Source organism: Oncorhynchus keta, unplaced genomic scaffold (assembly GCF_023373465.1).
Source record: "Oncorhynchus keta strain PuntledgeMale-10-30-2019 unplaced genomic scaffold, Oket_V2 Un_contig_29918_pilon_pilon, whole genome shotgun sequence".
NCBI lineage: Eukaryota > Metazoa > Chordata > Actinopteri > Salmoniformes > Salmonidae > Oncorhynchus > Oncorhynchus keta.
This window is the reverse complement of record NW_026286791.1, coordinates 36,520-63,767: the sequence shown is the minus strand read 5'-3', so window position 1 is coordinate 63,767 and position 27,248 is coordinate 36,520. Positions and strand designations below refer to the sequence as shown.

The following is a 27,248-nucleotide window of genomic DNA, read 5'->3' as shown; positions in this document are numbered from 1 at the left end:
CTTCCATTTACTGACTCTCTCTCCTTCCTTCCATTTACTGACTCTCTCTCCTTCCTTCCTTCCATTTACTGACTCTCTCTCCTTCCTTCCTTCCATTTACTGACTCTCTCTCCTTCCTTCCTTCCATTTACTGACTCTCTCTCCTTCCTTCCATTTACTGACTCTCTCCTTCCTTCCTTCCATTTACTGACTCTCTCTCCTTCCTTCCATTTACTGACTCTCTCTCCTTCCTTCCATTTACTGACTCAGTGAGAGAACTGTAAGAGAGGGAGAGAAGAGTGACCAGTGGTGTGGGCAGAGATGGGAGAACCAGAGTCCCTTAAGTTTGTCTCTCTGGGGGAGGAGGTGGACTACTGGAAGGAACAGACGGCCAAGCACCAACAGAGGTACACACACACACACACACACACACACACACACACACACAGAGAGAGAAAGGAGCAGTCTGCCAGGCTCCAGCAGAGTTACCCACAGGTTTCTGCTTAAACCATAGTGTCCTCTGTTACTCCACGACCACCGTCTTGACCCCTAACCTCTCCCAGGGCTGAGGAGGTGCAGGAGGAGCTACAGGAGTTCCAGCAGATGAGTCGTGACTACGAGGTGGAACTGGAGACTGAACTCAAGCAGTGTGAAACACACAACCGAGAACTCGTCACACAGAACAACAGGCTACACACGGAACTGGAGAACTACAAGGTATGAACTGATGACTTGACTCTAGTTTAGAGCAGCGTTTTTCCAACCTCTACTCAGGGACCCCCAGCCCTTCCAACTATTACACAACTAGCACTCCTGATTCAACTTATCAAGCCTTTCATTATAATAACATTATTATTATTATTTATTACATTTGTAAAGCTCTTCTCATTATACAGAATAATTTGCGGGTGCATAAAATCAACTAAACAAGTTGGGCTGACAGCCCGATCCCCTGAGGGACGGAGCTTGGTCCCGGGGCCGTGCAAATAGTCCTGGTAGCCATTTGATTACCTGTTCAGGAGTCTTATGGCTTGGGGGTAAAAACTGTTGAAGCCTTTTTGTACTAGACTTGGCACTCCGGTACCGCTTGCCATGCGGTAGTAGAGAGAACAGTCTATGACTGGGGTGGCTGGGGTCTTTGACAATTTTTAGGGCCTTCCTCTGACACCGCCTGGTGTAGAGGTCCTGGATGGCAGGCAGCGTAGCCCCAGTGATGTACTGGGCCATACGCACTACCCTCTGTAGTGCCTTGCGGTCAGAGGCCGAGCAATTGCTGTACCAGGCAGTGATGCAACCAGTCAGGATGCTCTCGATGTTGCAGCTGTAGAACCTTTTGAGGATCTCAGGATCCATGCCAAATCTTTTTAGTGTCCTGAGAGGGAATGGGCTTTGTCGTGCCCTCTTCACGACTGTCTTGGTGTGTTTGCACCATTCTAGTTTGTTGTTGTGGACACCAAGGAACTTGAAGCTCTCAACCTGCTCCACTACAGCCCCGTCGATGAGAATGGAGACGTGCTCGGTCCTCCTTTTCCTATATTCCACAATAATCTCCTTAGTCTTGGTTACGTTGAGGGATAGGCTGTTATTCTGGCACCGCCCCGGTCAGGTCTCTGACCTCCTCTCTATAGGCTGTCTCATCGTTGTCGGTGATTGTTGTGTCATCTGCAAACCTAATGATGGTGTTGGAGTCATGCCTGGCCATGCAGTCGTGGGTGAACAGGGAGGACAGGAGGGGACTGAGCACACACCCCTGGGGAGCTCCAGTGTTGAGGATCAGCGTGGCAGATGTGTTGCTACCTACCCTCACTACCTGGGGCGGCCCGTCCAGGAAGTCCAGGATCCAGTTGCAGAGGGAGGTGTTTAGTCCCAGTATCCTTAGCTTTGTGATGAGTCAGCAAGAGGGTTTTGAATTCAATCTGGAATGAGACTGGGAGCCAGTACAAAGATGCCAGGATGGAGGTGATGTGGAGGTGTTGAGATGGGGAGCCAGGATGGAGGTGGTGTTGAGATGGGGAGCCAGGATGGAGATGGTGTTGAGATGGGGAGCCAGGATGGAGGTGATGGGGAGCCAGGATGGTGGTGTTGAGATGGGGAGCCAGGAGATTGCCAGGATGGGGAACACTGGATGGTAGTCCTGGAGACTTGCCAGATCCCAGTGAACACTGGATTGGAGTAGTCCTGGTCCTGCCAGGGATCCAGGTGAACACTGTGTTGAGTCCTGGAGACTCCTGCCAGGGATCCCAGTGAACACTGTGTTGTAGTAGTCCTGGGAGACTCCTGCCAGGATCCCAGTGAACACTGTGTTGTAGTAGTCCTGGAGACTCCTGCCAGGGATCCAGGTGAACACTGTGTTGTAGTAGTCCTGAGACTGGCAGGGATCCCGGTGAACACTGTGTTGTAGAGTCCTGGAGATCCCGGTGAACACTGCCAGGATCCCGGTGAACACTGTGTTGTAGTCCTGGAGACTCCTGCCAGGGATCCAGGTGAACACTGTGTTGTAGTAGTCCTGGAGACTCCTGCCAGGGATCCCAGTGAACACTGTGTTGTAGTAGTCCTGGAGACTCCTGCCAGGGATCCCGGTGAACACTGTGTTGTAGTAGTCCTGGAGACTCCTGCCAGGGATCCCAGTGAACACTGTGTTGTAGTAGTCCTGGAGACTCCTGCCAGGGATCCCAGTGAACACTGTGTTGTAATAGTCCTGGAGACTCCTGCCAGGGATCCCGGTGAACACTGTGTTGTAGTAGTCCTGGAGACTCCTGCCAGGGATCCCGGTGAACACTGTGTTGTAATAGTCCTGGAGACTCCTGCCAGGGATCCCGGTGAACACTGTGTTGTAATAGTCCTGGAGACTCCTGCCAGGGATCCCGGTGAACACTGTGTTGTAGTAGTCCTGGAGACTCCTGCCAGGGATCCAGGTGAACACTGTGTTGTAGTAGTCCTGGAGACTCCTGCCAGGGATCCCAGTGAACACTGTGTTGTAGTAGTCCTGGAGACTCCTGCCAGGGATCCCGGTGAACACTGTGTTGTAGTAGTCCTGGAGACTCCTGCCAGGGATCCCGGTGAACACTGTGTTGTAGTCCTGGAGACTCCTGCCAGGGATCCCGGTGAACACTGTGTTGTAGTAGTCCTGGAGACTCCTGCCAGGGATCCAGGTGAACACTGTTGTAGTCCTGGAGACTCCTGCCAGGGATCCCGGTGAACACTGTGTTGTAGTAGTCCTGGAGACTCCTGCCAGGGATCCCAGTGAACACTGTGTTGTAGTCCTGGAGACTCCTGCCAGGGATCCCAGTGAACACTGTGTTGTAGTCCTGGAGACTCCTGCCAGGGATCCCGGTGAACACTGTGTTGTAGTAGTCCTGGAGACTCCTGCCAGGGATCCCGGTGAACACTGTGTTGTAGTAGTCCTGGAGACTCCTGCCAGGGATCCCGGTGAACACTGTGTTGTAGTAGTCCTGGAGACTCCTGCCAGGGATCCCAGTGAACACTGTGTTGTAGTAGTCCTGGAGACTCCTGGCAGGGATCCCAGTGAACACTGTGTTGTAGTAGTCCTGGAGACTCCTGCCAGGGATCCCGGTGAACACTGTGTTGTAGTAGTCCTGGAGACTCCTGCCAGGGATCCCAGTGAACACTGTGTTGTAGTAGTCCTGGAGACTCCTGCCAGGGATCCCGGTGAACACTGTGTTGTAGTAGTCCTGGAGACTCCTGCCAGGGATCCCGGTGAACACTGTGTTGTAGTAGTCCTGGAGACTCCTGCCAGGGATCCAGGTGAACACTGTGTTGTAGTAGTCCTGGAGACTCCTGCCAGTGATCCCGGTGAACACTGTTGTAGTAGTCCTGGAGACTCCTGCCAGGGATCCCGGTGAACACTGTGTTGTAGTAGTCCTGGAGACTCCTGCCAGGGATCCCAGTGAACACTGTGTTGTAGTAGTCCTGGAGACTCCTGCCAGGGATCCCGGTGAACACTGTGTTGTAGTAGTCCTGGAGACTCCTGCCAGGGATCCCGGTGAACACTGTGTTGTAGTAGTCCTGGAGACTCCTGGCAGGGATCCCGGTGAACACTGTGTTGTAGTCCTGGAGACTCCTGGCAGGGATCCAGGTGAACACTGTGTTGTAGTAGTCCTGGAGACTCCTGCCAGGGATCCCGGTGAACACTGTGTTGTAGTAGTCCTGGAGACTCCTGCCAGGGATCCCGGTGAACACTGTGTTGTAGTAGTCCTGGAGACTCCTGCCAGGGATCCAGGTGAACACTGTGTTGTAGTAGTCCTGGAGACTCCTGCCAGGGATCCAGGTGAACACTGTGTTGTAGTAGTCCAGCCTTGAGGAGATAAAGGCATGGACCAGCTTCTCTGCATCAGACTGAGTGAGGGGGTGGGACTGAGTTTGGTTAATGTTCTTGAGGTGATAGAATGACGTTTTACACTTTTGTTTGATGCGGCTGTCAAAGGTCAGGGAGGAATGGAGCTTTTCACCCAGACTGAAACCTGAGGGGGCCAGAAGGACGTTCGTTCTGTCCTGCAATGGTGAGGTGTGTTATTGGTGCATGCTGGACCTGGTGGGGGCTGCCAACTAGTAGGGCTTTGGTTTTGCTGCTGTTTAGTTGAAGGACATTTTGCTTCATCCCTGCCCTCATCTCTGTTCCTCAAGGCAGGTGTTCAGACGAGCACATGCATCAGAGGGACTTGGGGGGCCGTTTATACCTACAGCTGGGTGTCCACAGCATAGCAGTGGAAGGCGATTCCACACAACCCAAGGGGGTGAGCATGTATTGGATGGGTCCAAGAACAGATCCATGTGGGACACCGCAGGTGGTGGGTCTGGGACCTGGACCCACCTCGCGACATGTACTCCGTCCTGTCTGAGAGGTAGGAGTGGAACCAGCTCAGAGCTGGTCCAGACAGTCCAATGGTGTCCCGGAGGCATTTCAGAAGGGTGGGGTGGTCGACCGTGTCAAGATCTGCGTGCAAGTCCAGGAGGATCTGGAGACTGCCTGCATCAGCCGCCATCAGCAGGTCATTGGTGACCCTGAGTAGGGCTGTTCTTCAGTGCTGTGGGCCGGAAACTTGACTGGAACTTCTCAAATGGGTGCTTCTGATTGAGATGGCCTTGAAGCTGTACATCAACCACTTTTTTTCCCAACACTTTAGAAAGAAAGGAGAAGTTGGATATTGGCCTGTAATTGGCCAGTACTTCTGGGTCCAGGGCAGGGTTTCAGAAGGGGGCTGTTGACAGTGGTCTTAAAAGGATGGTGAGGCCCAAGTTTCTGAGACGCTCCAGGACGCAGCCAATGGATTTAATATTTTTCAGTTCTTGGATGTGACGACCCTCCCACCTCTTGTCCGCCGAATTCTTTCTCTTTACTCTTCTTATCCTTAACAGGATGTTGGTGGGCGGAGCTGGGAGGGTCATCAGTGAAATGGGACACACCTGGGCCCCGGTGTTTTCCAGGGGATAAATACACCTCCCATTCATTGAGGAGACTCTCTCCATGCAGACACACTGTTATGTTTTGGTTGTGGCATTTTGTGGCTTGTTTTTGGCACCTCTCAACACCCCTCACTATCACCATCTCTGCATGCAACCACTCACTTGCACTACTGATATCTGACGACACACACCATTGTTAATTGTGTATATAGTTTACTGTAGTTAATACATATATTTGTGTTATTCCTTATCTCCACGTTGTTTTCCTCTTTGTTACGGGCTATGAGCCGGTTTGTGACATGGAGTAAACCAGGGAGCTGAGTGAGCCGAACGTGATGTCCTGTGTTTTTATGGAGGCGTGGAGGTCAAGCACGATGCTCAGGGGTTGGTTGTAAGAACTCTACAATTTCATCCACTGACAGGCTGGCTGGGTCGATGTTTTTCTTCTAGTTCCGGAAACGTATGAGATGCTTGGACTTGGTTAGAGGGGGGGTGTCAAGTCCAGTGAGACAACCTTGTGGTCAGGCACACTGAGGTCATAGACCTGCATGTTGTTGATGGGGTCAGTGATGGTCAAGTGTGTGTGGGGGGGGGGGACGACGACGACGACATCATCAACAAGTTGCTTCAGGTCAAAACAGTCAATCAAACTCAGCAGCAGGGGTGACATGAGGGAGAGTCGACGTGGATATTGAGTTTGGCTTTTACGGCAAGACATTCCAAAGAGCACAGTTCAGGCAGGAGGGACCGTTTTCAATGTTCCACAACGTTCTGCTACTGAACGTGGCCCGGGTCTGTCTGATGCAACGCCTGCAGTCCCAGTTGTATTTGAATAGGTATTTTCCTATCAGTCGGTTGACAGTTTGGGCCAGTGTTTATGAGCCTGCTTTCTCTGAGGATGGTAGGGAGGCTGCTGGTCTAAAGAACTCTCCATGGGACAGGTGTGTGTCTGTGTGAGAGATATTATATATATATTATAAGGGACTATATTAATCACATGAGGTGAGCACTCCAGACCTCCCGAGGTAGAGAAGAGATTCAGCAGTGATTTTGACTCATTTTGCCATGAGGCAGAGAACCGTTAGCAGTTTACCTCTAATTTATTGCTATTGTACACATCTTGCTGTAGGGTGGAGAGAACCGTTGGCAGTTTACCTCTAATTTATTGCTATTGTACACATCTTGCTGTAGGGTGGAGAGAACCGTTAGCAGTTTACCTCTAATTTATTGCTATTGTACACATCTTGCTGTAGGGTGGAGAGAACCGTTAGCAGTTTACCTCTAATTTATTGCTATTGTACACATCTTGCTGTTGGGTGGAGAGAACCGTTGGCAGTTTACCTCTAATTTATTGCTATTGTACACATCTTGCTGTAGGGTGGAGAGAACCGTTGGCAGTTTACCTCTAATTTATTGCTATTGTACACATCTTGCTGTAGGGTGGAGAGAACCGTTAGCAGTTTACCTCTAATTTATTGCTATTGTACACATCTTGCTGTAGGGTGGAGAGAACCGTTAGCAGTTTACCTCTAATTTATTGCTATTGTACACATCTTGCTGTTGGGTGGAGAGAACCGTTGGCAGTTTACCTCTAATTTATTGCTATTGTACACATCTTGCTGTTGGGTGGAGAGAACCGTTGGCAGTTTACCTCTAATTTATTGCTATTGTACACATCTTGCTGTAGGGTGGAGAGAACCGTTGGCAGTTTACCTCTAATTTATTGCTATTGTACACATCTTGCTGTTGGGTGGAGAGAACCGTTAGCAGTTTACCTCTAATTTATTGCTATTGTACACATCTTGCTGTTGGGTGGAGAGAACCGTTAGCAGTTTACCTCTAATTTATTGCTATTGTACACATCTTGCTGTTGGGTGGAGAGAACCGTTGGCAGTTTACCTCTAATTTATTGCTATTGTACACATCTTGCTGTAGGGTGGAGAGAAACGTTAGCAGTTTACCTCTAATTTATTGCTATTGTACACATCTTGCTGTTGGGTGGAGAGAACCGTTAGCAGTTTACCTCTAATTTATTGCTATTGTACACATCTTGCTGTAGGGTGGAGAGAACCGTTGGCCCTTTTTAATATGATATCTGAGTGAGTTACTAACAAAATCAATGGGGGGCCCCCCGGGTCAGTAATTAGTTGGCTGCTAGACGTCTAACTTACAATAAAACTAAATATATTCCTGACATAGGCTAATTAAGTGACTGTCAGTAGGTAGAATCTGTCACCAATTGGATGGAAACCTGTCTGTATTTAAAAAATATATTAAAAAACATTACTGAAACTTCCTCTTTCCATCACAGCTGTCAGGATAATTTTTTTTTGTCTTCGGTATGTTTCATAACTGTGGATTGAAAGGTGGTTCGGGGAAGGAAAAGGGGGATACCTGGTCAGTTGTTCAACTGAAGGAAAAGGGGGATACCTAGTCAGTTGTTCAACTGAAGGAAAAGGGGGATACCTAGTCAGTAGTTCAACTGAAGGAAAAGGGGGATACCTAGTCAGTTGTTCAACTGAAGGAAAAGGGGGATACCTAGTCAGTTGTTCAACTGAAGGAAAAGGGGATACCTAGTCAGTTGTTCAACTGAAGGAAAAGGGGATACCTAGTCAGTTGTTCAACTGAAGGAAAAGGGGATACCTAGTCAGTTGTTCAACTGAAGGAAAAGGGGGATACCTAGTCAGTTGTTCAACTGAAGGAAAAGGGGGATTTCTTGTCAGTAGTTCAACTGAAGGAAAAGGGGGATACCTAGTCAGTTGTTCAACTGAAGGAAAAGGGGGATACCTAGTCAGTTGTTCAACTGAAGGAAAAGGGGGATACCTAGTCAGTTGTTCAACTGAAGGAAAAGGGGGATACCTAGTCAGTTGTTCAACTGAAGGAAAAGGGGGATACCTAGTCAGTTGTTCAACTGAAGGAAAAGGGGGATACCTAGTCAGTTGTTCAACTGAAGGAAAAGGGGGATACCTAGTCAGTTGTTCAACTGAAGGAAAAGGGGGGTACCTAGTCAGTTGTTCAACTGAAATGTGTCTTCATGCAACCCTCTGAATCAGAGGTACGGGGCGTTAGTGCACGCCTGGCTGTGCTTGAGGTGACGTCACTTCGGAACCGCTGACGATGTCTGACTCTCACTTCCTGATGGATGTACTTCCTGTGACACGCTGCCAGCGGTTGAGTCAGACAGGAAGTTACAAAAGCTATAGCATCCTGTCTATATCTATTACCAAACTTGGGCTGTGTGTGAAAAGGTACTAGCTGTCAAAATTCTTGTTTCCTCTCAAAGCTCATTAGAGGAGGGAGGGACCTTGGATCCCCTCCTCCAATGAGCTTTGAGAGAAATTGAGGAAGCAAAGATGAGACTGCAGGCCCATTTAGACTGACATGGCTACTGGTTAACGTGAGTATTTGCATGCAGAGATCATTGAGATTGTGCAGAAATTCAAGTCGGCTAGTCTTGTCATTTCCCTAACAAACTCTCAGGTCAGGTGGAACTGCTGGCTGTTATCTATCTTTCCTGGGAACACTTGACTGTATATTTCATATACCCTGTGTAACTGAAGATATTCTGTGTTGTCTTGATGAATATGGCCTAACTAACAGTCTGCTGGATTCATACACTACCACCCCCTATTGTTGTTCTACACCACCATCCCCCTGTTGTTGTTCTACACCACCACCCCCTGTTGTTGTTCTACACCACCACCCCCTGTTGTTGTTCTACACCACCATCCCCCTGTTGTTGTTCTACACCACCATCCCCCTGTTGTTGTTCTACACCACCATCCCCCTGTTGTTGTTGTTCTACACCACATCCCCCTGTTGTTGTTGTTCTACACCACCATCCCCCTGTTGTTGTTGTTCTACACCACCATCCCTCTGTTGTTGTTGTTCTACACCACCATCCCCCTGTTGTTGTTCTACACCACCATCGCCCTGTTGTTGTTCTACACCACCACCCCTGTTGTTGTTCTACACCACCATCCCCTGTTGTTGTTCTACACCACCATCGCCCTGTTGTTGTTCTACACCACCACCCCCTGTTGTTGTTCTATACCACCATCCCCCTGTTGTTGTTGTTCTACACCACCATCCCCCTGTTGTTGTTCTACACCACCATCCCCCTGTTGTTGTTGTTCTACACCACCATCCCCCTGTTGTTGTTCTACACCACCACCCCCTGTTGTTCTACACCACCACCCCCTGTTGTTGTTCTACACCACCACCCCCTGTTGTTGTTGTTCTACACCACCATCCCCCTGTTGTTGTTGTTCTACACCACCATCCCCCTGTTGTTGTTGTTCTACACCACCATCCCCCTGTTGTTGTTGTTCTACACCACCATCCCCCGTTGTTGTTCTACACCACCACCCCTGTTGTTGTTCTACACCACCATCCCCCTGTTGTTGTTCTACACCACCACCCCCTGTTGTTGTTCTACACCACCATCCCCCTGTTGTTGTTGTTCTACACCACCATCCCCCTGTTGTTGTTGTTCTACACCACCATCGCCCTGTTGTTGTTCTACACCACCACCCCCTGTTGTTGTTCTACACCACCACCCCCTGTTGTTGTTCTACACCACCACCCCCTGTTGTTGTTCTACACCACCACCCCTGTTGTTGTTCTACACCACCATCGCCCTGTTGTTGTTCTACACCACCATCCCCCTGTTGTTGTTGTTCTACACCACCATCCCCCTGTTGTTGTTGTTCTACACCACCATCCCCCTGTTGTTGTTGTTCTACACCACCATCCCCCTGTTGTTGTTGTTCTACACCACCATCCCCCTGTTGTTGTTGTTCTACACCACCATCCCCCTGTTGTTGTTGTTCTACACCACCATCCCTCTGTTGTTGTTGTTCTACACCACCATCCCCCTGTTGTTGTTGTTCTACACCACCATCCCCTGTTGTTGTTGTTCTACACCACCATCCCCCTGTTGTTGTTGTTCTACACCACCATCCCCCTGTTGTTGTTGTTCTACACCACCATCCCCCTGTTGTTGTTGTTCTACACCACCATCCCCCTGTTGTTGTTGTTCTACACCACCATCCCCCTGTTGTTGTTGTTCTACACCACCATCCCCCTGTTGTTGTTGTTCTACACCACCATCCCCCTGTTGTTGTTGTTCTACACCACCATCCCCCTGTTGTTGTTGTTCTACACCACCATCCCCTGTTGTTGTTGTTCTACACCACCATCCCCCTGTTGTTGTTGTTCTACACCACCATCCCCCTGTTGTTGTTGTTCTACACCACCATCCCCTGTTGTTGTTGTTCTACACCACCATCCCCCTGTTGTTGTTGTTCTACACCACCATCCCCCTGTTGTTGTTGTTCTACACCACCATCCCCCTGTTGTTGTTGTTCTACACCACCATCCCCCTGTTGTTGTTGTTCTACACCACCATCCCCCTGTTGTTGTTGTTCTACACCACCATCCCCCTGTTGTTCTACACCACCATCCCCCTGTTGTTGTTGTTCTACACCACCATCCCTCTGTTGTTGTTGTTCTACACCACCATCCCCCTGTTGTTGTTGTTCTACACCACCATCCCTCTGTTGTTGTTGTTCTACACCACCATCCCTCTGTTGTTGTTGTTCTACACCACCATCCCCCTGTTGTTGTTGTTCTACACCACCATCCCCCTGTTGTTGTTGTTCTACACCACCATCCCCCTGTTGTTGTTGTTCTACACCACCATCCCTCTGTTGTTGTTGTTCTACACCACCATCCCCCTGTTGTTGTTCTACACCACCATCCCCCTGTTGTTGTTGTTCTACACCACCATCCCCCTGTTGTTGTTGTTCTACACCACCATCCCCCTGTTGTTGTTGTTCTACACCACCATCCCCCTGTTGTTGTTGTTCTACACCACCATCCCCTGTTGTTGTTGTTCTACACCACCATCCCCCTGTTGTTGTTGTTCTACACCACCATCCCTCTGTTGTTGTTGTTCTACACCACCATCCCCCTGTTGTTGTTGTTCTACACCACCATCCCCCTGTTGTTGTTGTTCTACACCACCATCCCCCTGTTGTTGTTGTTCTACACCACCATCCCTCTGTTGTTGTTCTACACCACCATCCCCCTGTTGTTGTTGTTCTACACCACCATCCCTGTTGTTGTTGTTCTACACCACCATCCCTCTGTTGTTGTTCTACACCACCATCCCCTGTTGTTGTTCTACACCACCATCCCCCTGTTGTTGTTGTTCTACACCACCATCCCCCTGTTGTTCTACACCACCATCCCCCTGTTGTTGTTGTTCTACACCACCATCCCCCTGTTGTTGTTGTTCTACACCACCATCCCCCTGTTGTTGTTGTTCTACACCACCATCCCCCTGTTGTTGTTGTTCTACACCACCATCCCCCTGTTGTTCTACACCACCATCCCCCTGTTGTTCTACACCACCATCCCCCTGTTGTTGTTGTTCTACACCACCATCCCTCTGTTGTTGTTGTTCTACACCACCATCCCTCTGTTGTTGTTGTTCTACACCACCATCCCCCTGTTGTTGTTGTTCTACACCACCATCCCTCTGTTGTTGTTGTTCTACACCACCATCCCTCTGTTGTTGTTGTTCTACACCACCATCCCTCTGTTGTTGTTGTTCTACACCACCATCCCTCTGTTGTTGTTGTTCTACACCACCATCCCCCTGTTGTTGTTGTTCTACACCACCATCCCCCTGTTGTTGTTGTTCTACACCACCATCCCCCTGTTGTTGTTCTACACCACAGAACACAAATCGATTTTAAGTCTTATAAAGATACTATATACGCGTCCCCTTTTCCCCCATATAGTGTACTGCTATGGAACAGGGCCCATACTCATTGGTTCCACATTTGGAACACATAGATTGGCCTCAGACAAACTCACCTGATTTAACTCTTTGAGGGCTTGATGATTAGTTGACAAGTTAAATCAGGTGAGTTTGTCCAGGGCTACATAAAAATGTGTTGTGTGTTTGAGAAACTCTGTTGGGTGTACTGGGGGACCAGGGTTGGGGTTACTGGGGGACCAGGGTTGGGGTTACTGGGGACCAGGGTTGGGGTTACTGGGGGACCAGGGTTGGGGTACTGGAGGACCAGGGTTGGGGGTTCTGGGGACCAGGGTTGGGGGATACTGGGGATACTGGGGGACCAGGGTTGGGGATACTGGGGACCAGGGTTGGGGGATACTGGGGGAGTTGAGAAACTCTGTTGGGGGATACTGGGGACCAGGGTTGGGGGATACTGGGGGAGTTGAGAAACTCTGTTGGGGGTACTGGGGGACCAGGGTTGGGGGTACTGGGGACCAGGTTTGGGGGTACTGGAGGACCAGGGTTGGGGGTACTGGGGGACCAGAGTTGGGGGATACTGGGGGACCAGGGTTGGGGGATACTGGGGGACCAGGGTTGGGGGATACTGGGGAGTTGAGAAACTCTGTTGGGGGATACTGGGGACCAGGGTTGGGGGATACTGGGGACCAGGGTTGGGGGATACTGGGGAGTTGAGAAACTCTGTTGGGGGATACTGGGGGACCAGGGTTGGGGGATACTGGGGAGTTGAGAAACTCTGTTGGGGGTACTGGGGACCAGGGTTGGGGGTACTGGGGACCAGGGTTGGGGGTACTGGGGACCAGGGTTGGGGGATACTGGGGACCAGGGTTGGGGACCAGGGTTGGGGGATACTGGGGAGTTGAGAAACTCTGTTGGGGGATACTGGGGACCAGGGTTGGGGGATACTGGGGGAGTTGAGAAACTCTGTTGGGGGATACTGGGGGACCAGGGTTGGGGGATACTGGGGGAGTTGAGAAACTCTGTTGGGGGATACTGGGGGACCAGGGTTGGGGGATACTGGGGGACCAGGGTTTGGGGTACTGGGGGACCAGGGTTGGGGGTACTGGAGGACCAGGGTTGGTGGATACTGGAGGACCAGGGTTGGTGGATACTGGAGGACCAGGGTTGGTGGATACTGGAGGACCAGGGTTGGTGGATACTGGAGGACCAGGGTTGGTGGATACTGGAGGACCAGGGTTGGTGGATACTGGAGGACCAGGGTTGGTGGATACTGGAGGACCAGGGTTGGGGGTACTGGGGGACCAGGGTTGGGGGTACTGGAGGACCAGGGTTGGGGGTACTGGAGGACCAGGGTTGGTGGATACTGGAGGACCAGGGTTGGTGGATACTGGAGGACCAGGGTTGGTGGATACTGGAGGACCAGGGTTGGTGGTTACTGGAGGACCAGGGTTGGTGGTTACTGGAGGACCAGGGTTGGTGGTTACTGGAGGACCAGGGTTGGTGGTTACTGGAGGACCAGGGTTGGTGGATACTGGAGGACCAGGGTTGGTGGATATTGGAGGACCAGGGTTGGTGGTTACTGGAGGACCAGGGTTGGTGGTTACTGGAGGACCAGGGTTGGTGGATATTGGAGGACCAGGGTTGGGGGTACTGGGGGACCAGGGTTGGGGGTAATGGGGGAGTTGAGAAACACAACAGTGTACTACTGTTGACCACTTCTTCCCCCTCCCCTCCAGGAGAAGTATGAAAGCCAGCACTCGGAGGCGTACCGTCAGATCTCTACTCTGGAAGAAGACATGGCTGAGACCACGGCCATCAGAGACCAGCTCCATAAATACATCAGAGAGCTGGAGCAGGCTAATGATGACCTGGAGAGATCCAAGAGGTAAGAGGAGGGAGGGGGGTGGTGTGTAACTGGAGCAGGCTAATGATGACCTGGAGAGATCCAAGAGGTAAGAGGAGGGAGGGGGGTGGTGTGTAACTGGAGCAGGCTAATGATGACCTGGAGAGATCCAAGAGGTAAGAGGAGGGAGGGGGGGGTGTGTAACTGGAGCAGGCTAATGATGACCTGGAGAGATACAAGAGGTAAGAGGAGGGAGGGGGGTGGTGTGTAACTGGAGCAGGCTAATGATGACCTGGAGAGATCCAAGAGGTAAGAGGAGGGAGGGGGGTGGTGTGTAACTGGAGCAGGCTAACAATGACCTGGAGAGATTCAAGGAGGGGGGGGTGTAACTGGAGCAGGCTAACGATGACCTGGAGAGATTCAAGGAGGGGGGGGTGTAACTGGAGCAGGCTAATGATGACCTGGAGAGATCCAAGAGGTAAGAGGGGGGAGGGGGGTGGTGTGTAACTGGAGCAGGCTAACAATGACCTGGAGAGATTCAAGGAGGGGGGTGTAACTGGAGCAGGCTAATGATGACCTGGAGAGATCCAAGAGGTAAGAGGGGGGTGTAACTGGAGCAGGCTAATGATGACCTGGAGAGATCCAAGAGGTAAGAGGAGGGAGGGGGGTGGTGTGTAACTGGAGCAGGCTAATGATGACCTGGAGAGATCCAAGAGGTAAGAGGGGGGTGTAACTGGAGCAGGCTAATGATGACCTGGAGAGATCCAAGAGGTAAGAGGGGGGTGTAACTGGAGCAGGCTAATGATGACCTGGAGAGATTCAAGAGGTAAGAGGGGGGTGTAACTGGAGCAGGCTAATGATGACCTGGAGAGATCCAAGAGGTAAGAGGGGGTGTAACTGGAGCAGGCTAATGATGACCTGGAGAGATCCAAGAGGTAAGAGGGGGGGGGGTGTAACTGGAGCAGGCTAATGATGGCCTGGAGAGACCTGCACCATCTCACTGGCAGGATTCTTACATAGAGAATGGTTCTTAATGATGTACACTAACTCTTCCTAAACCTTTTCCTCCTCTCTGTCACCCCTCCATCAGGGCGACCATCATGTCTCTGGAGGACTTTGAACAGAGGATGAACCACGTGATAGAGAGGAATGCCTTCCTGGAGAGCGAGCTGGATGAGAAGGAGAACCTACTGGAGTCCGTTCAGAGACTGAAGGATGAAGCCAGAGGTGTGTCTAGGATCAGGATCCCCATGAGCCGACGCCGTCATGTTAGCTAATCTTCCTGGGGTCCAACAGCAATTTAATAAGACATTACAAACATTTAACAAGTAGACAATTAAAATACCTGACAGGAAACACATTTAACATGCAGTTGATGCTTTCTATTTCCTGTCGGGTCACATGGTCTTTACTATTTCCTGTCGGGTCACGTGGTCTGTACTATTTCCTGTCGGGTCACGTGGTCTGTACTATTTCCTGTCGGGTCACGTGGTCTGTACTATTTCCTGTCGGGTCACGTGGTCTGTACTATTTCCTGTCGGGTCACGTGGTCTGTACTATTTCCTGTCGGGTCACGTGGTCTGTACTATTTCCTGTCGGGGTCACGTGGTCTGTACTATTTCCTGTCGGGTCACGTGGTCTGTACTATTTCCTGTCGGGTCACGTGGTCTGTACTATTTCCTGTCGGGTCACGTGGTCTGTACTATTTTCGTGAGATATATGGATTGGTAAAGAGTTCCATTCAGCTTTGGCTCTATATAAAACTGTAGGTGTAAGAGGATTTAAGGCTTTGTGGGTCTTGTGCTGCAGGCTGAGACATCAGGCTGGGACAGTGTTCATGTGTCTCTGTGTTATGAATTAATGGTCCTGTCCTGGTTAACCTGGCTAACGGTTGGTCTGGCTAACGGTTGGTCTGGCTAACGGTTGGTCTGGCTAACGGTTGGTCTGGCTAACGGTTGGTCTGGCTAACGGTTGGTCTGGTTAACTGGCGGTCCCGTTGGCCTGGTTAACTCCACAGGCGCAGGGGGCTGAACCAGGGATGGAATGATCCCACAGAGCTGTGCTAGCTATGACATCATCAGTCACTCTTAAAGGGACAGGTTTTCTTACTGTCTCTGTGTGTGTCTTAGATCTAAGACAGGAGTTGGCTGTCCAACAGAAGCAGGAAAGACGACCGTCCTTCGCTGTCACCAAAGACTCTTCCTCCGACAAGACTGAGGACAAAACATCCCTCTATACCTCCCATTCATCAACACGACCGCCCTCATCCCTCCATACCGCCCCTCCTCCTGCTCTCCCTCCATCCCTCCTCTCCACGCCCTCCAGACCCCCCACCCCTCAGCAAGCCCCTTCACCACCCCCCCACCCTCTTACAGCAGAGGTGAGTGCCCCCGTGTGTGTGTTCATGTGTAAAATGTGTATGTAGTAAGAGATGTGTAAGAGATGTAAAACTCTTTTATTATTGTGTGTTCAGGCGATGGCCTATCGGGTGCTTCTCTCACCACGTCAACACGTATCTCAGCTCTCAACATTGTAGGAGAACTGCTGAGGAAAGTCGGGGTAAGATGACTGCGGTGATTGTCTTCTAATTCTAATACACACACACACACACTACACAACTACCCACCTACACACTACACCAGGGGTTCTCAACCTAGGGGGCGTGCCCACCATATGGGTCGTCAACGTTTGGTGGGGGGGCGGGGACTTTCCTTTTGTTTGAGGGATAATTATTACTATTTTCTTTTTACAGTTTGTGATTTGTTTATACACATCTAAAATTATGCATAAATCCGCAACGCTTTAGGCTAGCAACAATGCAGTACAATGCTTTAGGCTAGCAACAATGCAGTACAATGCTTTAGGCTAGCAACAATGCAGTACAATGCTTTAGGCTAGCAACAATGCCGTACAATGCTTTAGGCTAGCAACAATGCCGTACAATGCTTTAGGCTAGCAACAATGCCGTACAATGCTTTAGGCTAGCAACAATGCCGTACAATGCTTTAGGCTAGCAACAATGCCGTACAATGCTTTAGGCTAGCAACAATGCCGTACAATGCTTTAGGCTAGCAACAATGCCGTACAATGCTTTAGGCTAGCAACAATGCCGTACAATGCTTTAGGCTAGCAACAATGACGTACAATGCTTTAGGCTAGCAACAATGACGTACAATGCTTTAGGCTAGCAACAATGCCGTACAATGCTTTAGGCTAGCAACAATGCCGTACAATGCTTTAGGCTAGCAACAATGCCGTACAATGCTTTAGGCTAGCAACAATGCCGTACAATGCTTTAGGCTAGCAACAATGCCGTACAATGCTTTAGGCTAGCAACAATGCCGTAAGATGCTTTAGGCTAGCAACAATGCCGTAAGATGCTTTAGGCTAGCAACAATGCCGTAAGATGCTTTAGGCTAGCAACAATTTAGTACAACGCTTTAGGCTAGCAACAATGCCGTACGATGCTTTAGGCTAACAACAATGCCGTACAATGCTTTAGGCTAGCAACAATGCCGTAAGATGCTTTAGGCTAGCAACAATGCCGTAAGATGCTTTAGGCTAGCAACAATGCCGTAAGATGCTTTAGGCTAGCAACAATGCCGTAAGATGCTTTAGGCTAGCAACAATGCCGTAAGATGCTTTAGGCTAGCAACAATGCCGTAAGATGCTTTAGGCTAGCAACAATGCCGTAAGATGCTTTAGGCTAGCAACAATGCCGTAAGATGCTTTAGGCTAGCAACAATGCCGTAAGATGCTTTAGGCTAGTGTAACAGTATAGCTTCCGTCCCTCTCCTCGCCCCTACCTGGGCTCTAACCAGGGACCCTCTGCACACAGACAACAGTCACCCTCGAAGCGTCGTTACCCATCGCTCCACAAAAGCCACCCTTGCAGAACAACTACTTCAAAGTCTCAGAGCGAGTGGTGTCACCGATTTAAAATGCTATTAGTGCGCACCCCGCTAACGAGCTAGCCATTTCACATCCGTTACACTAGCAACAAGCAGCAAAATGCTTTAGGCTAGCAACAAGCGGTAAAACGCTTTAGGCTAGCAACAAGCGGTAAAACGCTTTAGGCTAGCAACAAGCGGTAAAACGCTTTTAGGCTAGCAACAAGCGGTAAAACGCTTTTAGGCTAGCAACAAGCGGTAAAACGCTTTTAGGCTAGCAACAAGCGGTAAAACGCTTTTAGGCTAGCAACAAGCGGTAAAACGCTTTTAGGCTAGCAACAAGCGGTAAAACGCTTTTAGGCTAGCAACAAGCGGTAAAACGCTTTTAGGCTAGCAACAAGCGGTAAAACGCTTTTAGGCTAGCAACAAGCGGTAAAACGCTTTTAGGCTAGCAACAAGCGGTAAAACGCTTTTAGGCTAGCAACAAGCGGTAAACGCTTTAGGCTAGCAACAAGCGGTAAAACGCTTTTAGGCTAGCAACAAGCGGTAAAACGCTTTTAGGCTAGCAACAAGCGGTAAAACGCTTTTAGGCTAGCAACAAGCGGTAAAACGCTTTTAGGCTAGCAACAAGCGGTAAAACGCTTTTAGGCTAGCAACAAGCGGTAAAACGCTTTTAGGCTAGCAACAAGCGGTAAAACGCTTTTAGGCTAGCAACAAGCGGTAAAACGCTTTTAGGCTAGCAACAAGCGGTAAAACGCTTTTAGGCTAGCAACAAGCGGTAAACGCTTTTAGGCTAGCAACAAGCGGTAAAACGCTTTTAGGCTAGCAACAAGCGGTAAAACGCTTTTAGGCTAGCAACAAGCGGTAAAACGCTTTTAGGCTAGCAACAAGCGGTAAAACGCTTTTAGGCTAGCAACAAGCGGTAAAACGCTTTTAGGCTAGCAACAAGCGGTAAAACGCTTTTAGGCTAGCAACAAGCGGTAAACGCTTTTAGGCTAGCAACAAGCGGTAAAACGCTTTTAGGCTAGCAACAAGCGGTAAAAACGCTTTTAGGCTAGCAACAAGCGGTAAAACGCTTTTAGGCTAGCAACAAGCGGTAAAACGCTTTTAGGCTAGCAACAAGCGGTAAAACGCTTTTAGGCTAGCAACAAGCGGTAAAACGCTTTTAGGCTAGCAACAAGCGGTAAAACGCTTTTAGGCTAGCAACAAGCGGTAAAACGCTTTTAGGCTAGCAACAAGCGGTAAAACGCTTTTAGGCTAGCAACAAGCGGTAAAACGCTTTTAGGCTAGCAACAAGCGGTAAAACGCTTTTAGGCTAGCAACAAGCGGTAAAATGGCAGAGGATGACGTGGCCCTGATGTACATGGGCATATATTGGTTTGTTGCTATGACATTCAGAAGCTGACCTACGACCTTCTAAAGTGGAGGAGTCTGAGAAATGTGATTTTGGTTGGGGAAGTCATCTGATACAATGTGACTGTCGCTATCAATTGATCTAATCACATTCTTTAAAAGAGTATGATCTAATCACATTCTTTAAAAGAGTATGATCTAATCACATTCTTTAAAAGAGTATGATCTAATCACATTCTTTAAAAGAGTATGATCTAATCACATTCTTTAAAAGAGTATGATCTAATCACATTCTTTAAAAGAGTATGATCTAATCACATTCTTTAAAAGAGTATGATCTAATCACATTCTTTAAAAGAGTATGATCTAATCACATTCTTTAAAAGAGTATGATCTAATCACATTCTTTAAAAGAGTATGATCTAATCACATTCTTTAAAAGAGTATGATCTAATCACATTCTTTAAAAGAGTATGATCTAATCACATTCTTTAAAAAGAGTATGATCTAATCACATTCTTTAAAAGAGTATGATCTAATCACATTCTTTAAAAGAGTATGATCTAATCACATTCTTTAAAAGAGTATGATCTAATCACATTCTTTAAAAGAGTATGATCTAATCACATTCTTTAAAAGAGTATGATCTAATCACATTCTTTAAAAGAGTATGATCTAATCACATTCTTTAAAAGAGTATGATCTAATCACATTCTTTAAAAGAGTATGATCTAATCACATTCTTTAAAAGAGTATGATCTAATCACATTCTTTAAAAGAGTATGATCTAATCACATTCTTTAAAAGAGTATGATCTAATCACATTCTTTAAAAGAGTATGATCTAATCACATTCTTTAAAAGAGTATGATCTAATCACATTCTTTAAAAGAGTATGATCTAATCACATTCTTTAAAAGAGTATGATCTAATCACATTCTTTAAAAGAGTATGATCTAATCACATTCTTTAAAAGAGTATGAACTAATCACATTCTTTAAAAGAGTATGAACTAATCACATTCTTTAAAAGAGTATGAACTAATCACATTCTTTAAAAGAGTATGAACTAATCACATTCTTTAAAAGAGTATGATCTAATCACATTCTTTAAAAGAGTATGATCTAATCACATTCTTTAAAAGAGTATAAATAATTACATTGAGGGTTAATATAAATAATTCTAATAAAACACAATTGTTCTAATAAAAACATTGTTGTTGTTTTGAAGCTCATTTCAAGTCATTCTACATAGTTTGGGGATATCAGGTCTAGACTTTATTTTCTAAATCTATTATTGTCATTAAATAGCCTCCCTAAGTTTTGTTAAACTATGTAGAATGACTTGAAATGAGCTTCAAAACAACATGTTCAGATTAAACCAACATCATCAAGCTGGTGTTTATTGAAGAGCCTATATTCAATTCAAGTGACATTAAGAAAGAGGCACTTGGGGAATAAAGGTTGAGAACCCCTGCTCTACTGCCTCCCTCATACAGGTGGGGCAGGGGGTTCTGTCTGCGTACCCCTGCTCTACTGCCTCCCTCATACAGGTGGGGCAGGGGGTTCTGTCTGCGTACCCCTGCTCTACTGCCTCCCTCATACAGGTGGGGCAGGGGGTTCTGTCTGCGTACCCCTGCTCTACTGCCTCCCTCATACAGGTGGGGCAGGGGGTTCTGTCTGCGTACCCCTGCTCTACTGCCTCCCTCATACAGGTGGGGCAGGGGGTTCTGTCTGCGTGATTTAACATCTGCTTCCTGTAAGTCGTACAGCTGTAACAGGAAGTCTGCTGACTGTTCTGTTCTCTCCATCTTCCTCTCTGACCACAACACTGTTCTGTCTTCCTCTCTGATCACAACACATTCATGTATATCACAACACTGTTCTGTCTCCCCCCTCCCCTCTGATCACGACTGTTCTTTCTTCCCCCCTCTGATCACGACATCACAAACACATAACTGTGTGTGTGCCCTGCGGCCTGCTTCCATCCGTGCCTGTGGTTTCAGAACCTGGAGTCTAAACTAGCGTCCTGTAGGGAGTTTGTCTATGAACAGTCTCCTGGTCGCAGTACCCTCTCTGGGGGACAGGGGGCGCCACCCATCCAGAGAGGCACTTCTTCTGACACACCGTCCACCACCAACGGACTCTACGAGAAAGGGTGAGGGGGGTCAACTATAGCTGGCTCTACGACTAGCTCAATGACTGCATCTCATATGGCACCCTAATCCCTATAGGCCCTGGTTAATAGTAGTGCACTAGGGGTGAGGGTCCCATATGGCACCCTAATCCCTATAGGCCCTGGTTAATAGTAGTGCACTAGGGATTAGGGTCCCATATGGCACCCTAATCCCTATAGGCTCTGGTTAATAGTAGTGCACTAGGGAATAGGGTGCCATTTGTTACTCAACCAATGACTTGACCATTTCATAGGCTATCTACAATTGAATCAAGTAATGTAAACAGACATTTCCTCTGTCAGGGATCTACATGCTGATCTGTGTAGTTTGTAACAGACATTTACTCTGTCAAGGATCTACATGCTGCTCTGTTTAGTTTGTAACAGACATTTACTCTGTCAGGGATCTACATGCTGCTCTTGGTAGTTTGTAACAGACATTTACTCTGTCAGGGATCTACATGCTGCTCTGTTTAGTTTGTAACAGACATTTACTCTGTCAGGGATCTACATGCTGCTCTGTTTAGTTTGTAACAGACATTTACTACTTTACATGATATTAATGAAGAAATCTAAAGCTGATTCAGTAGTCTACATGATATTAATGGACAAATATAAAGCTGATTCAGTAGTCTACATGATATTAATGAAGAAATATAAAGCTGATTCAGTAGTCTACATGATATTAATGAAGAAATATAAAGCTGATTCAGTAGTCTACATGATATTAATGGACAAATCTAAAGCTGATTCAGTAGTCTACATGATATTAATGAACAAATCTAAAGCTGATTCAGTAGTCTACATGATATTAATGAACAAATATAAAGCTGATTCAGTAGTCTACGTGATATTAATGAACAAATATAAAGCTGATTCAGTAGTCTACATGATATTAATGAAGAAATATAAAGCTGATTCAGTAGTCTACATGATATTAATGGACAAATCTAAAGCTGATTCAGTAGTCTAATGAACAAATATAAAGCTGATTCAGTAGTCTACATGATATTAATGGACAAATATAAAGCTGATTCAGTAGTCTACATGATATTAATGAACAAATATAAAGCTGATTCAGTAGTCTACGTGATATTAATGAACAAATATAAAGCTGATTCAGTAGTCTACATGATATTAATGAAGAAATATAAAGCTGATTCAGTAGTCTACATGATATTAATGGACAAATCTAAAGCTGATTCAGTAGTCTAATGAACAAATATAAAGCTGATTCAGTAGTCTACATGATATTAATGGACAAATATAAAGCTGATTCAGTAGTCTACATGATATTAATGAAGAAATATAAAGCTGATTCAGTAGTCTACGTGATATTAATGAACAAATATAAAGCTGATTCAGTAGTCTACATGATATTAATGAAGAAATATAAAGCTGATTCAGTAGTCTACATGATATTAATGGACAAATCTAAAGCTGATTCAGTAGTCTAATGAACAAATATAAAGCTGATTCAGTAGTCTACATGATATTAATGGACAAATATAAAGCTGATTCAGTAGTCTACATGATATTAATGAACAAATATAAAGCTGATTCAGTAGTCTACGTGATATTAATGGACAAATATAAAGCTGATTCAGTAGTCTACATGATATTAATGAAGAAATATAAAGCTGATTCAGTAGTCTACATGATATTAATGAACAAATCTAAAGTTGATTCAGTAGTCTACATGATATTAATGAACAAATATAAAGCTGATTCAGTAGTCTACGTGATATTAATGGACAAATATAAAGCTGATTCAGTAGTCTACATGATATTAATGGACAAATATAAAGCTGATTCAGTAGTCTACATGATATTAATGAAGAAATATAAAGCTGATTCAGTAGTCTACATGATATTAATGGACAAATATAAAGCTGATTCAGTAGTCTACGTGATATTAATGAAGAAATATAAAGCTGATTCAGTAGTCTACATGATATTAATGAACAAATATAAAGCTGATTCAGTAGTCTACGTGATATTAATGAACAAATATAAAGCTGATTCAGTAGTCTACATGATATTAATGAACAAATATAAAGCTGATTCAGTAGTCTACAACCTAATGAAGAAATATAAAGCTGATTCAGTAGTCTACAACCTAATGAAGAAATATAAAGCTGATTCAGTAGTCTACAACCTAATGAAGAAATATAAAGCTGATTCAGTAGTCTACAACCTAATGAAGAAATATAAAGCTGATTCAGTAGTCTACATGATATTAATGAACAAATATAAAGCTGATTCAGTAGTCTACAACCTAATGAAGAAATATAAAGCTGATTCAGTAGTCTACGTGATATTAATGAAGAAATCTAAAGCTGATTCAGTAGTCTACATGATATTAATGAAGAAATATAAAGCTGATTCAGTAGTCTACATGATATTAATGGACAAATATAAAGCTGATTCAGTAGTCTACGTGATATTAATGAACAAATCTAAAGCTGATTCAGTAGTCTACATGATATTAATGAACAAATATAAAGCTGATTCAGTAGTCTACAACCTAATGAAGAAATATAAAGCTGATTCAGTAGTCTACGTGATATTAATGAAGAAATCTAAAGCTGATTCAGTAGTCTACATGATATTAATGAAGAAATATAAAGCTGATTCAGTAGTCTACATGATATTAATGAACAAATATAAAGCTGATTCAGTAGTCTACGTGATATTAATGAACAAATATAAAGCTGATTCAGTAGTCTAATGAACAAATCTAAAGCTGATTCAGTAGTCTACGTGATATTAATGAAGAAATATAAAGCTGATTCAGTAGTCTACATGATATTAATGGACAAATCTAAAGCTGATTCAGTAGTCTACATGATATTAATGAACAAATATAAAGCTGATTCAGTAGTCTACAACCTAATGAAGAAATATAAAGCTGATTCAGTAGTCTACGTGATATTAATGAAGAAATCTAAAGCTGATTCAGTAGTCTACATGATATTAATGAAGAAATATAAAGCTGATTCAGTAGTCTACATGATATTAATGGACAAATCTAAAGCTGATTCAGTAGTCTACATGATATTAATGAACAAATATAAAGCTGATTCAGTAGTCTACATGATATTAATGAACAAATCTAAAGCTGATTCAGTAGTCTACGTGATATTAATGAACAAATCTAAAGCTGATTCAGTAGTCTACATGATATTAATGAACAAATCTAAAGCTGATTCAGTAGTCTACGTGATATTAATGGACAAATCTAAAGCTGATTCAGTAGTCTAATGAACAAATATAAAGCTGATTCAGTAGTCTACATGATATTAATGAAGAAATATAAAGCTGATTCAGTAGTCTACATGATATTAATGGACAAATCTAAAGCTGATTCAGTAGTCTAATGAAAAAATATAAAGCTGATTCAGTAGTCTACATGATATTAATGAACAAATATAAAGCTGATTCAGTAGTCTACATGATATTAATGAACAAATCTAAAGCTGATTCAGTAGTCTACGTGATATTAATGAACAAATCTAAAGCTGATTCAGTAGTCTACATGATATTAATGAACAAATCTAAAGCTGATTCAGTAGTCTACATGATATTAATGGACAAATATAAAGCTGATTCAGTAGTCTACGTGATATTAATGAACGATGATGATCCTGATCCTACAAGGCCTATTGGGGAAGGACAGTCTGAAAATAGCCTGAGTTGGAGTCTGAAACGTTCTGTTAGTCGTAGTGTGCTGTTAAAGTAATCTGTTTCTGTTGTGTGTTACAGAATGGTGAAGATGTTAGACTTCGGACCAGGACCCAAAATTATTCTGTGAACCCCTCCGCCCTAGCCCCACACCTCATCAACCCCTCCGCCCTAGCCCCACACCTCATCAACCCCCCTGCCCTAGCCCCCCCCTGCCCTAGCCCCACACCTCATCAACCCCTCCGCCCTAGCCCCACACCTCATCAACCCCCTGCCCTAGCCCCCCTGCCCTAGCCCCACACCTCATCAACCCCCCCTACCCCCCTGCCCTAGCCCCACACCTCATCAACCCCTCCGCCCTAGCCCCCCTGCCCTAGCCCCACACCTCATCAACCCCTCCGCCCTAGCCCCCCTGCCCTAGCCCCACACCTCATCAACCCCCCCTGCCCTAGCCCCACACCTCATCAACCCCTCCGCCCTAGCCCCACACCTCATCAACCCCTCCGCCCCTAGCCCCACACCTCATCAACCCCCTGCCCTAGCCCCACACCTCATCAACCCCCCCTGCCCTAGCCCCACACCTCATCAACCCCCTGCCCTAGCCCCACACCTCATCAACCCCCCCTGCCCTAGCCCCACACCTCATCAACCCCCCCTGCCCTAGCCCCACACCTCATCAACCCCTCCATATCTATCAGGGTCGTGTTCACTAGACACCGAATGGTGCTAAACTGGCTGAAACGGGGAAGGACTAACTGAACTTGTCCAATAAACTGTTCTTTTTTTTTTTTTGTGCAAAACCTGTTCTGTTGCAAAACGTTTTGCTGCAGTTAGCTACAGCATGCACTAATGAATGTGTCCCTAGGTCACCAGGCTTGTATCCCAGCTTTCAGCTTTCAATGGGGTTTCAATGTGCTAGTGTACAGCTCTCACTCTGGAATGGAATGGACCAGATCACTGGACATAACAGAAGTGAGTCTAGAGTTCTAGAACTGTTCTAGAATGTCAATGGAACGTCATGGAACGTCAGTGTTGATATCAACTGTTCTAGAGCGCCGTTGAGGAGCTTTGATGACGTCACGGATCAACGGTACTCCTTCCTCTGTGCTTTACCCAGGATGCTTTGCCTTGGGGGGTCTCTTATCGAGGACTGAGTGAGGCTTCTAGGCGCGGGGCTTATGGCTCTGGCACTTCCTGTTGGGACCAACCTGTAGCAGACCCATATGTGGTCAAAAGTAGTGCACTATATAGGGAACAGGGTGCGACCAGTGTCTATAGGTCTCTGGTTAAAAGTAGTGTACTATGTAGGGAATAGGGTGCCATTTGAGACGTAATCAGTGTCTCGCTACAGGTGTTTTGTTGTTACATTTGACATGTTCTGTTTTTGTTCCTTTTGTTGTTTTATGGAGGAAGAAGTCTTACTGGAACGAATGTTTATCCACACAATAATGATTAATATTTAAAAATTATATATAATTTTACTTCACTTGAATACAGCCCTTTCTTTTGTCTACCAATGTTTGAATGATAATGCTGTGACTGAACAGTGACACCTACTGGTTAAGGACAGGAAGTGGAAGGAGTGTTAAGAGGGTCAGGAGTAGGGTTGCTAAATTCAGGTAACTTTCCCCCAAAATACCCTGGTTTTCCAGAAATCCTGGTTGGATGATTCCCAGAATCAGGGTGTAGTAAGCAGGGAATCTGGAATCCTTCAGCCAGGATTTCTGGGGGAAAAAACAGGACATCTTGGGACTAGTCAGGAGGCAGAAGGAAAGTTGGCGTAGAAGGTTTGGTGAGGAATAGATATACTTTGCACTTTTTTACTGCAGGTTCAGGATCAGATGTTGTCCCTCTAATGGTTAAGGGTGGGGATTGGGGTTAAGGTAATCTGATCCTAGATCTGTGGGTGATTGGTTAGGTTGAGGAATGTGTTTGGTATAGAGAGGGCTTCTGTGACAGCATGGTCAGCTTCTGTGACAGCATGGTCAGCGCCATTGAGGGATTTCTCCATTTTAAAGTAGTCCATTTCTTCTTCAACGGTAAAGACAAGGTTGGTGATTTTACTGCCCCCTGGAGGGTGTTGTCTGAACAGGTATAAAGACAAGGTTGGTGAT

The 27,248-nt window shown here is 46.3% G+C and overlaps 1 pseudogene; it reads left to right on the top strand.

The window, feature by feature from the left end:
- The first annotated feature begins 231 nt into the window (after window positions 1-231).
- On the top strand, window positions 232-25,400 carry LOC127923498 (nuclear distribution protein nudE homolog 1-like; annotated as a pseudogene).
- The last annotated feature ends 1,848 nt before the right edge of the window (window positions 25,401-27,248 follow it).